Source organism: Ostrinia nubilalis, assembly GCF_963855985.1.
Source record: "Ostrinia nubilalis chromosome W unlocalized genomic scaffold, ilOstNubi1.1 SUPER_W_unloc_1, whole genome shotgun sequence".
Taxonomy (NCBI): domain Eukaryota; kingdom Metazoa; phylum Arthropoda; class Insecta; order Lepidoptera; family Crambidae; genus Ostrinia; species Ostrinia nubilalis.
In genome coordinates, this window is record NW_026973566.1 from 1,149,147 (window position 1) to 1,161,254 (window position 12,108).

General features: G+C 39.1%; 1 long non-coding RNA gene across 1 annotated transcript in view; it reads left to right on the forward strand.

Moving 5' to 3' along the window:
- Positions 1-11,443, forward strand: part of LOC135087361 (uncharacterized) — an 83,368-nt gene extending 71,925 nt beyond the window's left edge. Inside the window, exon 2 of the long non-coding RNA XR_010260770.1 lies at positions 11,256-11,443. This is a non-coding gene — a long non-coding RNA (uncharacterized LOC135087361). The remainder of the gene's footprint in view (positions 1-11,255) is intronic.
- The last annotated feature ends 665 nt before the right edge of the window (positions 11,444-12,108 follow it).

The window sequence follows — 12,108 nt, forward strand, 5'->3', positions numbered from 1 at the left end:
ATCCTTGACTACATTTTGTCGGCTCAAAGGGATGCGATTAATGTTGTAGAGATACTGAAAAGGGGATTTGTTTTTTGTAAAAGTTACAAGGCAACATTTTGAGATGTTCAGAGACATGCCATTATACACACACCAGTTCTGTACCCTATCAACATCGTCCTGCAAAATCATAGCATCATCCTCACACACCACTTCACGATATATTTTAATATCATCTGCATAGGCTATACAATTTGATGTCATGGAATCGATTAGGTCATTAATAAATACTATGAATAAAAGGGGTCCTAAATTTGAACCCTGTGGAATCCCAGAGGTGGAATTATACGGGATTGAATCATAGCCATGCACTGCTACCAACTGTGTACGCCGCGACAGATAAGATACTAGCCACCGGAGGAGAACACCATGAATTCCAACGTGATGAGCCTTCAAACAAAGAATGCGATGGTCTAGCTTGTCAAAGGCTTTAGCGAAGTCAATATAGATTGAATCTACTTGCACATGTCTATTAAAGGCCATGTTAAGATCATCATAAGTTAGAAGATTAGTGGAAGTGGAACGACCGCCTACGAAGCCATGTTGTTTTGTACTAATTATTGGTTTTAAATGAAAATATGCATATTTGTAAACTAAACTTTCGAATATTTTTGCGAAACAACTGAGTATGCTGATAGGTCGGTAGTTAGTTATATCAGTTTTGTCTCCTGACTTAAAAATGGGTACTATTTTAGCAATTTTCCACAACTCGGGAAAAGTACCTGTATTTAGGCTTTTATTGTATAATATACAAAGAGGGATCGCCAAAACAGTCTTGCACTGCTTGATAAATATCGGTGGTACTCCGTCCGGCCCAGCACCCTTAGTAACATCTATGGCGTCAAGAGCTGAAGTTACTTCCTTCAATGACAATATAATAGAGGAAACACTTCTAGATGACTCAGGAAAACTAGGTATATACATGTGTGTGGAAGGTTTGTTATAGACAGACGAAAAGTGTTTTGCAAAAAGATTGGCGATGTCTGCACCATTATCTGCAAAGTCCGAATTATAATGCATATGGTGAGGTAGTGAATTTGTAGCCCTTTTTGATTTAGTATATCGCCAAAACGCTTTGATATCGCACTTAATGCTCTCCTCAGTTCTTTCCAAATAAGTTTTATAGCACCTATCGAGTTCATTTTTAGCTTAGATCGTAGTACAGTGAATGCGTCGAAATCGCGTGGATTGTTGTATTTTTTGAACTTTTTGTGGTATTTATTTTTCTCTTTTAATATTTTAATCAATCCACGGGAGAACCACGTGGGCCACGAATTTTGCGAATTAGACATTGGAGTATGTTTTTCTATTATTTCCCAAACGTGGTTGTAAAACACCTGTACGAAGTTGTCACACCCCAAGTCAGCGTACTGATCCCAATCTATTTCACTAAGATCTGAATTACATGCGAGAAAGTTAGTTTTATGAAATCTGTATTTTTTGCCAGGTTTCTGTTTCAACAGGTTTATTCTGCTATAGTTTAAAGTAATTTCTAAAGGTGGATGATAAACGTCTACACGACTTAGTGGTTGAGCCTCAGTAACAATACATGAGGTCTCGGAGTTATTCAATACAAGATCCAAAATTTTTCTCTGAGAGTTTACTATAAAATTAGACTGGGTTAAGTCCGACCTGCAAATGAACTCATGCAATGCAGCGATTTTAGTATTGGTTGTAGTTGTCGGTTTGTTGCTAGACCAGTCAATTTCTGGGAGATTAAAGTCACCAATTATAAGTGTATGTTCAGATGAAAAGGAACAAATGCTCTCAACACGATCTAATAATTCTTTGAATTGTTCATATTGTATATAGGAGGGTATGTAAACCGTTATTATGTTCAAGGTTATGTATCTCAAATGCAGGCTTATCCAGACATTCTCTACACAAGTATCTGTGAGTACCTTGTCCATGCAAACCAGGCACTTTTTAACTGCAATAAGAACGCCGCCGCCGTGTGCCTTATTATGTTTTTTCATAAATTCAACTGAGCGGTCTTTACGGTAGACAATATATCTCTCATCAAACAATTCGGAAGAATCCACGGATTCATTGAGCCATGTCTCACACAGACATATTATATCATAATTGTTTATTAATATTGAATTAGCTATTTCAGTGGTTTTAGATTTGGTACCTCTGATGTTTTGATAAAATACTGACAGTTTATCCATCATAAAAAAGAAAACAAAGTTACATGTATTGGTGGGTAAACAGTGAGGTAAAAAAAAAAAGTAATGTAAACATTAATTCAAAGAGTCTAGCATATTTTGACACTTGACATGAATGAAAGACGATGTTTCATTCTTCCGCATGAATATACGTCCACCGCGCACCCACACGAATTTATACGCCAACTCCTTGGCTTTGGCTCGAGCGGCAGCGTGCAGCGATTTGTTAGCCGGGGACAGATGCTCCGCAACGTAGATGGGAACGGTAGGCCCACTAAAGTTCAGCAGTGATGATCCGAGTTTGTTCTTGGGATGTGATCTGTTGTATCGCGAGACCGCCGAGTAAAACTCATCACGACATCGAGTACTTCTGAGTTGGACGACTATGGCTCGGGGGGTCTTACTTTCCTTGTTTTTGCGGGCAACCCTTGTGCAGTTTAATACATCTGTATCTTGTAACTTTAGAGAAACAACTTCGGCGATTTTACTGACTATGGATACGATGTTTTCATTTTTGTGCTCCGGGACTCCCTGAATCTCCAGATTGTTGTTACTCGAGTACTGTATTGCTCGAGTTGATCAACCCGCTCCGACATGATAGAAACGGTCGAGCGGAGTTGCTCACATTCTGTTTGCATATTTTTATAGTCGATCATGATTGCACTTGTGGACTTAATTAGCTCATCATACTGGTTGCTTATGTATTGAACAGAGTTTTGCAGTTCGTGTAATTTTTCATTAATGGGGGCCATTTCAGCTCGAATAGCAGCTTTTATTTCACGTCTTATGATGCTTGTGAGGTCACTGCTAGAGCAGTCATATTTATTACGGTCTCCTCTGGTAGTTACGTTGTCTTGGGCAGAGTCATCACACTTCGTATCGGGGGAAGAATCATCATGCGTGGGATTTGTGCGTACGGGCGTGTTAGTTTTATCACTCTTTGGTTTCTTAGTATTCAATTCCAGTTTTGCTTGCGTTCGCTGCCTGCACCGTAAAAGCTATTGAAACGCCTTTCACTTACACCAGCGCATATAAGATCATAAGTATTGGTGCACTTAGCACACTTAAGGAACTGTTTGCCTTTTATGACATTCAAACATCCAGCGCAATTCATCTGTTTTGAGGACATTTTCTTATTGTGTAATCAAAGAAACAAGGACAGTACAGATTGGTGCTACTGACTGCGTCGTCCAGTAGCTCACTATTTTAAATCGTAGATGTAGGTAAGCAATCCCGATAATTCACCAACGAAAAATGTTCGCACACTAGTGAGTCCGTGCCGTCGAGTGAGTTCGCGAGAAGAACGTCCTAAGCGCCGTGCAGCGGCTGGCGCTTACGCGTTGCGATGATACACTTTGCACTGACTAAGTTCAACGGCGATTTTACGTGATTGATTGTGATATTTGTTTTGTTATTATGCAGATACGATACACAGAATGTCACTATTTAGGGATTTTGCACAGATACACTATTAATGTCATGGTAGAAACAGTTTTTGCACAAAAAACAGCTTTTAAACTCAATTAAACCGAAAAAATTACGGGAGCCACTTGCAAACAGTCCGCTCTGTTCAAGTACCCCAATTTAGTAATAGACCCAAAGGGTCGAAGATACTTGAAACTCGAGATAAAATAACTCGTTTTGTTACATTATTTGGTATAGGTTGCAAATTAATTGAATAATTCAAATTGTCGTTTTGGTTTGACCATTGAAGTTCTAATATTTTGTGCAAGCTATCCCCTGGTTGTCCGAGTTGGACGCTTTGTGATGTTGTACTTTCTGTTTGTGTAGGTAGTGCTTATTGAATTTGTGATGAATTAGTTTTCCACTTACGTAGATGAAAGTTGGCTGTGCGCAGGACTCTGTCTACCTCCAGGGCGACCTGCGTGATTCTGTGCTCATCGTCACCTGAGAGAAGTAGGTCATCAACGTAGAACTGCTCCTCGATCGCTGCGGCCGGCAACTCGGCTGAAGACCGTTCTGCATCTGGAAGTTGTTGCAAAGCAGTGCGAGTTTCTTGTGCCAAATGCAGTAAGCAGCGTGTTGCAATGTGCGGCGCAGGTTTCAGCTCAAAGCTGAGTGTTGTTAATTTGAAAGTTTGAAGCTCATGGTGAGGCTCCTCCCTCCACAGAATGCATTGCAGAGGTTGTTGATCAGCATTTATGTGTATGCAACAAAACATTTTACGTATGTCGGCGTTAATTACATATTTGTGCAATCGAAAACGTAATAAAATGTGATTTAGTGTATCCTGTTTGATTGTGCCCTTGTGCAAAATATCATTCAGAGAATACCCGGACGAAGTTGGACAAGAAGCATCGAAAACCACTCTCGGGTATTTCGCCGAAACAGTAAATTTTCTGTGTCCAGGCAGGCGAACACATGTTTTTTTATATTTGTATGTACAAAACTATTTTTATGGGAAAGTTAATCAAAAGTTTTATTTGTTTTTGCTATTACAATAGCAGAAACTACAAATAATACCGTAAAAAAACTTAATCAAAAGTAGTTTTTCTAATTTCCTTGTTATGTCCATTACTGTTGTTTGCCAAAATGAAGGCACATTATAACAAATTGAAGCGTAATTTCATTCTAATAGCACTCTCTTTATAATTGAGAAACGTTTGGCTATCGGAAAATAAAAACTTTAAATGTCAAATACTTAAAGGAAGGAAATAAAGTGAAGTTAAGTTCTTGTCCGAGTCAAAAGTATAATTTCCCTGGGTCTTCTTTTCGACCATTGTAGTAACGAAACGAACGAACTTAGAATGTAATGCACTGCACCGTTACACTCGGCCATTTCGTCCCAAGAGGCCATCGAGGCAGGACAGTACTTCGTTGATCAGTTTCGCGACAAATCGCATAAGTAGGTCCCTCCTTGGGTTTTTGTTTACTAAAAAGTCAATTTCTTTGGACGGTTTTTTGCAGCTAAACAATGGATTAATTTTATTGTTTATTTCCACAGATGTAGTGTCTGTAGGGGTAAACCCATGATTTAAATAGTAAATGCATAGGGTAAATAGGTTTTTGTCTGTGGTGTCTTTTAGGCATAAATCTAATTTCTTTGGCCCTAATTTCCTTGTTTTTCGTGGCATAAAATGGCCTAGGAAATTATAAAAGACCATTTTTGATTCGGCGTTAAGTCAAATTTTGAGTATTTCTTTATTGGAATAAGTTTTAAATTTACATTTTAAGAAATGGGTATCAGAATAGATATAGAACAACTTGTTTTTAACTCCTAACTCAATCTACTGAATTTATCGTCCTTAGTTGTATAAAAAGGTCGTAATGATACAATATTCATTGGTATGTTTGCTTGCGAAGGTACACAAAAATGGGTCGAACAAAAAAAAAGCAAACCACAGAAGAAAACTTAGAGAAAAAAATATTTATAATAATTTCCTTGGCTACCAAAAATTCATGACCTTATAACTTTGTTATTTGTATATTAGCTTCGTTTTTGCTACTTAATACAATGGGAAACTAAAAATAGTTAAAAACAAAAATATATTTCGTACCAAGGAAATTAGGCAAAATTAACCATTTTTGGCGAAATACCCTCTCAGGGGTGTGGTAGACTTCTCTAGGTTGACAACAGCATGATGTGGTAAGAAATTAAGCGGGACGTCAGAGGAAGTACATTTCTCCATGCGCCCTGTTTGTTCAAATTCTCTCATAAATTGAATATACATTTGTTTAAACTCATTGTTTTTTGAAAATTTTCGCTTTAATGAATGGAATCGTTGTTGGGCAATGTGCTTAGATTCACCCAAATTACTAATAGGAAATTTGAATGGTAATTGTATTACAAAGTTGCCCTCAGCAGTGCGAGTGTGTGTCATGAACACCTTCTCACATACTTTGTCATCATAGGACACTTGATCATTATGGGGAGTGAATGGATTGTCACCACATTCCTCCATTTCCCAGAAATGTTTTAATTGAGTTTTTAATGATAAATTGCATCGTACCTGTATGGGACTTGCTAAAGACCCTGATACTATCCAGCCCAGCTTTGTCTTTTGTAATATAGGACAGCCCTCTCCCAGACTATGCCTTCCAAAGCACAATAAGTTGTAAAATAGCTCGGCGCCAATGAGTAGGTCAACCTCACCCGCTGAAGAGAAGTTCTCGTCTGCCAATTTGATGTGAGCTGGAATGTTCAAAAGTTCAGTTATTTTTGGTGAATTATAATTTGGTAGGTTACAAATTTGTGGCACAATTAAACAAGTCAGCTTTGTTTGAAATTGTCTATCATTTGACTCAATATTGAGGTTACAATATTCTTTTATTTTGGTTGAAGTATCATTGAAACCTATCACATCCATATTGACATTTCGTTTGGCTAGTTTCAACAATTGAAAGGCCTTTTCTGAAATAAAATTGGATTGTGAGCCACTATCTAGTAAGACTCTCAAGTTGTGGGTTTGATGTCGCGAGTCGTATGCTCGGACCATTGCTGTAGACAAAAATACAATTTTTTGATTTTTGGTTGGTGCGGTGACCGCATTATTATGTGTATGAGTATTGATTGAACCTGCATTTGCTGCTGGCTGTACATGTTCCCTCACTGGCACTTGGTTATTTGATTTATTGGTTTGGTGAGAGTGCAGCGAGGTACTTGAAATTGGTTGTGCAACATGCATTGTAGAAGGAGTCACACTATCAATATGTAACAGTGTGTTGTGCTTACCTTTACAGTACTTGCAGTGCGAAGAGCGACAATTGCTCACATTGTGATTGTTGCCTCGGCAGTTTGTACACAAATGAAATGATTTTACAGCCCTATAGCGTTCCCTTGCATTCAGAGCCAAGAAATTGTTACATTGGTAAAGATAGTGCCTACCTTTACACTGCGGACACGAAGGATTTACAATTGGCTTTGAGGATGTGGTTACCAAACTTTTCCGTGCCTCCGGGCCCCCAGGTTTAGTGACATTCAAGTTGTCGAGAATGTCAGCTCGCCTCCGTATAAAGTTTTTGAAGTCCTGCAACGAAGGTAGTACATTTGAGCTTTGGTTTTCCTCCCATGATCGTTGCAGCGAGGAAGGTAATTTGTTCGACATAAAATAAATGATAATTAAGTCCCAATCATCAATGGGAATGTTAAGTGTGTGAAGTGATCGCAGATGTTTGTTTATATTATCAATTAATGCTCTAAGTGACTTGGCATTTTCAGATGAAATGGATGGAATTTCAAAGAGAGATCGAAGGTGATTTGAAACTAGTAAGCGAGGGTTGTTGTAGCGTTCACACAACAGCCTCCACGCCATTTGGTAACCATCAGATGTGTATTCTATCGAATTGACAACCTCGAGAGCTCCGTCCTTCAGACAACTGCGAAGATATTTAAACTTTTGTATTGATTTTAATGAACTCTGATTTATTAAGGCATCAAATGTCTCCCTAAATTCAAGCCATTCCCTAAAGTCACCGCTAAAACTGGGTAATGCAATTTCTGGAAATTTAATGGAGTCAATACATTCACTACTATGAGATGAGATGGTTTGGCTTCAGGTTCATCATTGTCGTTTCTAAAGGCCATAACCAGGCCTTTGGTCTTGGCTAGGCTCTCAAAGTAAAGCTCCTCGAACTTTTCACGTTCGAGGAGTTGAGAACTGGTGTCCTCGGACAGGCACTCTAATTGCATCTGAATTGTGTCAAATTTCTCATAAGTTGATGTAACATTTTCTATGCGAAACTCAAGGTTTAAAATATCATCTGCAGTTAATGGAGTTCCTAAATTATCTATGAAATTGGTGAATTGGGTAAGTTTACCCTTAAATGCTGCTCTACTGCGTGAAAGTTGAACAATGTCGTTGGGAAAAGTTTTGTCTTGTGACGTCATTTTGAAAAATTGTGTAAAATTTTGTGAAATTGTAAGTAAGTAAGATAGAGGGTTTGTTGTGAAATAATAAAAGGAACCAGCTCACTCTCCTTTAGAAGCTCGAAGTCGTCTTGGCGTGGTCTTGGTTGCACGTAGAGGTTATGCACGCTTTATCTTCCGGCGGCGTCGAAAAATTGATGAAAATATCCAAGCGTCGCCCCCGGGCGTCGCACGAAGGAACCAGCTCACTCTCCTTCAGAAGCTCGAAGTCGTGTTGGCGGGGTCTTGGTTGCACGTTTTTTCTTCCGGCGGCGCAATCGGCGGACGGCGGCGTCGAAAATTGGATGAAGTATCCAAGCATCGCCGTCGGGCGTCGCACGCAGGCACCACGTAGAGCACAGGGGTCACCAAAATTTGTTGCGGAGAAAAACTCTGGAGCCGGTTTGGTAAAGTTGTATTTGTACTACACGCAGTAGATGATGCTTTTACGTTGGTTCGAGAGAGGAGTGTTACAATGGTCGCACTCGTGCACAGCACGGACGTACGCGCGTAGCGCCATCTATGATTCCTTGTTTAAATTATTTCGTAAACTGTTAATTGTACTGTTAGTTCTTATAAAGCATGATGAATTATAGATGGCGCTTTACAAACATTTGTTTTATAATAATATAGGTAGATGGCGCTAACATGGGTTCGGAACAGTAGGCTAAATTCGACTTCCTAGATTTGTTTACATACTTTTTTAGTTAGTTACTTACATACAACTTAAGTTAATATAAGAGTGTTAAAAAAGAAAAAAGACGACTTGAGAACCTCCTCCTTTTTTTTAAGTCGGTTAAAAACAATGTGAATGTGACTTTTTAGAACCTTCAACACTATGAACATAACAGGCGGGATTTGAAACTTATTAGACATGAATTATTCCTTCCAAAATTGTCGACCCTAGACGCGTAAAATTTTTATTAAGACGTTTTATGTTTTTTCTCAAATATATCACGGAGATGTTGAAGTCAAAAACTGAAAAAGAGGAGATAATAGCTGCACCAGTTCAACAAAAACAGCCACTAACAGTTTCGTTTGCGAGGGTAGTTGCACAAAATCAAGTTACGAGTAGGGCCACGAAAACAGCGAGCTTACCCACTAAGGCGGAGATGCAAGCAAAGGAAAATAAAAGTAGCATCAAAAAATGTAACGTGAAAGACACTGTCCAAAATAATAGAACTGTAGATGCACAAGATTGGACTGTTGTACAGAGGAAAAAAAGTAGGTATCCTAATAGTGAAGTCAAAAAAGGCGGAAGTACACACCTAGTCGATATACAAGGAACCGAACGAAAGAAGTACTTATACGTATGGCGTCTCCAAGCAGAAACCTCAACAGAAAAACTAGAAAAATATGTTCAAAATATCTGTGGCAAGGACGTCCCTATCAAAGTAGACAGAATTAAACATATTAATACGGAAAGAGACTACGCGTCCTTTATTATAGGAGTCCCGGAAAGCAAATACAGTGAGTTATGTAAACCAGAGAACTGGCCTGTGAATATCGAGTTTTGTGAATGGGTGTGGTTTCGGAAATCAGTCGGGAAATCAAAAAATCCCGACTAAACAAGTTGAGATATACTATCAAAACGTCAGAGGACTCCGAACAAAATTGGATGATTTTTATGCAGGTGTATCAGCGTCAAATGCTGATTTATTCGCCGTCACAGAAACTGGCTGCAAAAAATCAATCCATGATGCAGAAACATCATTCGCTGTGACCGGGACGGCGACGGGCGGAAGCAGGGCGGCGACGGGCGGAAGCAGGGGGGCGCGTTTATCGTGGCCACACCGCGTTTCAAGCTGCGTCGAGTGCCGATACCGAGTATTACATAAACATTGACGAGCATGCGTTTGAACTAGCTTGCGCCGCCGCTATCTATCGGAACAGATTTTTATTTTTGTTATGTCTGTGTGGTTTATATTCCACCAAATAGTAGTGACAGTGAATACATGTTATTGTTTAGTATTATTGAACGGTTTTGTAACCATTATAGTGAGATAGTAGTAATAGGTGATTTCAATTTGCATTCTTGTTCGTCGTATGTAATTGATTATTATGGATATTTTCAAACTTATTTTTAAACAATAAACAATTAAACAATTTATTTCATAATATAAAACGGTTTACAATAATTAAAATATTTAACAAACTTCCTTTTAGGTAAAAATATACCTGTGCCAGGAAGTGAGGCTCTTCTATATCTAGGTATTTTGTTACTTATCTAAACACTCTTGTTTTGGAATAAAATAAAAACTAAGTTACATTACATATTAAAATACACTTTTTTCCAGTTCGGGGGTAGAACCAAAAATAGTTGGTAACCGTCAATAATATTATATAAAAACAAAAGCAGATATGTTATAAGCGCTCGCACTGTGAATACTCAAATACGTCCCAATTGGGACGTCTTGTGTTTAGTCTTCGTGTGGCCTGCGTCGTGCGCAATCGCGTGCGTACCACACCGTAAGTTCCTGTGTTCTTACCAAAATAAAAAATGCCATCGTGTGTGTTTCGAAAGTGTACCAATTATGACTCTAAAGTAAACAAAATACAAGGGATCTCTTACCACATGTGATTATGCAAAATTATTTAGTATTTATATTTTCAATTATTTATGCAAACAATCAAGACGCCATGCGCCATGTTCAAGTTAAGAAAGAGAAAGCGATCTTGTTTTGACGTTAGAGCGATAAGGATGCGTGCGCTGCGGACATAGATTAGTTAGTGCAAAATCGTTAAAACTATAGCTATCTCTTTCATTTGCGTGCTATTTCGTATCTTTTGTTTCACTTATCAGTTACATTTGTCAATGTGTGCAATTTGGAATAGCTCGGCACGGATTAAAATCGTAATTTCTATGAACGTAACATATCTATAGTTCTGTAATATCATTGGTAACCGTTCTGTTCTGTGGTATGGTACAAGTGAACAGCGGTTGCCTTTTTAATAAAATTATACAATTCAAATCTTAAAATGTTGCTTCCATTTATTTTTGATGTATGTGTGTGTGTGTGTGTGTGTGTGTGTGTGTGTGTGTGTGTGTGTGTGTGTGTGTGTGTGTGTGTGTGTGTGTGTGTGTGTGTGTGCGCGTGTGCGTGTGTGTGTGTGCGCGTGTGCGTGTGTGTGCGTGTGTGTGTGTATGCGTGTGTGCGTGTGTGCGTGTGTTAATATACGAGTTGTACGAGCACGATCGTACATCCTGCTGCACCGTCAGCATCGACCGCCGGGCGACCCATGAACCCTCAGCGTGCACCGTCGGCACTCTACACCGACGGCACACTAGCAAATACGTTTCATTGTGTACAGTAAATAACTTATGTATAAATAGCAATAGAATCATAACAATAAACAGATATCAACCGTCCGTCGTTGTGTCTCTTTTCCCCCGCTGCGGCCAAGACACCCTTAGCCATCGCTATGATCAGTCCGGTGAGTCTGCCGGGCTGGCAGCGGGTCCCCGCCGCCTACCTGCCGTCCTAACGCTGCTACCCTGGGCGACCTGGGAGCAGCTTCCTTCCTATCACACCTTATTATGTCTAAGTATCTATTGTTCGGCAGGGCTAGGGCTCTAGCATAGCTGGGCACCGTTAATTAAATAGTTAACTTCGTTAATCGTTAAACCGTTAATAAAAAAATTAACTTCGTTAAACGTTAAAACGTTACATTTAGCAAGATTTAACGCAAGTTAACGTTAATCGTTAATCCGTTAACCCATTATATAACACGAAAAAATAATTGTATGCAAGGTTCAAACAATTTCGAAAGCTTGTATCGCGCATGGAATTTATTCCTCTTTTTAGCCAGATAATTTTAACAGTTCCAACTCCTTGCCAGGCAGTTTTTTTAGGATAGCTGCCAAAGCCACTATGACCCAAACTTCATAATCCACCAACATTCTAACCTATATAGGCGGGTCGTTACATTCCCTCTAATATGGTCGAGTGAAGCGATGGCTGGTTCACTCGTCATGTCTGTGAACAGACGCTGCTTTCGGGGACTGGTCAATCCAAGTTATTCCAATTTATGTAT